General features: G+C 43.0%; 1 protein-coding gene across 1 annotated transcript in view; it reads right to left on the bottom strand.

Annotated features, from left to right (window-relative positions):
- The window catches only part of ARIH2 (ariadne RBR E3 ubiquitin protein ligase 2), an 84,513-nt gene extending 84,080 nt beyond the window's left edge, over positions 1-433 (bottom strand). The window contains exon 1 of the mRNA XM_011939313.1: positions 369-433. The gene's annotated coding sequence lies outside the window, so the exon portion shown is untranslated. The remainder of the gene's footprint in view (positions 1-368) is intronic.
- Between the last annotated feature and the right edge of the window lie 760 nt (positions 434-1,193).

Consider the following 1,193-nt stretch of genomic DNA (forward strand, 5'->3'; position numbering starts at 1 on the left):
CCGCCTCAGCTTCTCAAAGTGCTGGGGTTACAGGCGTGAGCCACCATTCCCAGTCAGCAGTTTGACTTTTAACAAACTCTTCTGCATGGTAGAGCCACATAATCACAACTAAACTTAATTTTTTTTTGTATTTTTATTAGAGATGGGGTTTCACCATGTTGGTCAGGCTGGTCTCGAACTCCTGACCTCGTGATCTACCCGCCTCAGCTTCTCAAAGTGCTGGGGTTACAGGCGTGAGCCACCATTCCCAGTCAGCAGTTTGGCTTTTAACAAACTCTTCTGCATGGTAGAGCCACATAATCACAACTAAACTTAACTATGGTGTTTTTTTCTTTAGGAGAAAAAGTTAATCTTTAAATTAAAGATACCTGTAATTCTTGGCGATCTCTCAGGCAGATGTCACCCAAGTATTCTACGTAATATGATTTCCATCTAAAATGAAAAGAATTATATTTTTAAAACTGGTATACTGCTTTTGCAAGTTTATTTTTTTTAAAGCAAAGGTATTTTAAAGGACAAGTAACAAGGGACAGTAGCTATTAAATTAATTATCTTCTTTTAAGTGCCAACAAAAATCCATGTCATAATTACACTGACAAGAGTTACATGACCTTCTAAAAACAGAAAGTATTCAGCTGGGCATGGTGGCTCATGCCTGTAATCCCAGCACGTTGGGAGGCCAAGGCAGGTGGATCACTGGAGGTCTGGAGTTCAAGACCAGCCTGGACAACATGGTGAAACCCCATCTCTACTAAAAATACAAAAATTAGCTGGGCATGGTGGCGGGCACCTGTAATTCCAGCTACTCAGAAGGCTGAGGCAGGAGAATCACTCGAACCAGGGAGGCAGAGGTTGCAGTGAGGTGAGACTGCACCACTGTACTCCAGTCTGGGTGACAAGAGATTTCGTCTCAAAAAAAAAAAAAAAAGGTATTCTAAGTAAACAGGTAGCAATAATTTAACCTCAATTCTCTCTCTGAGTTTGAAAACTGTTTTCTTTTCTTTTCTTTTTTTTTTTTGAGACGGAATCCCGCTCTGTCGCCCAGGCTGGAGTGCGGTGGCCGGATCTTGGCTCACTGCCAGCTCCGCCTCCGGGTTTACGCCATTCTCCTGCCTCAGCCTCCCGAGTAGTTGGGACTATGGGCACCCGCCACCTCGCCTGGCTAGTTTTTTGTATTTTTTTTTAGTAGAGTC

The sequence above is a fragment of the Colobus angolensis genome, unplaced genomic scaffold, assembly GCF_000951035.1.
Source record: "Colobus angolensis palliatus isolate OR3802 unplaced genomic scaffold, Cang.pa_1.0 Scaffold18, whole genome shotgun sequence".
NCBI classification, from domain to species: Eukaryota; Metazoa; Chordata; class Mammalia; order Primates; family Cercopithecidae; genus Colobus; species Colobus angolensis.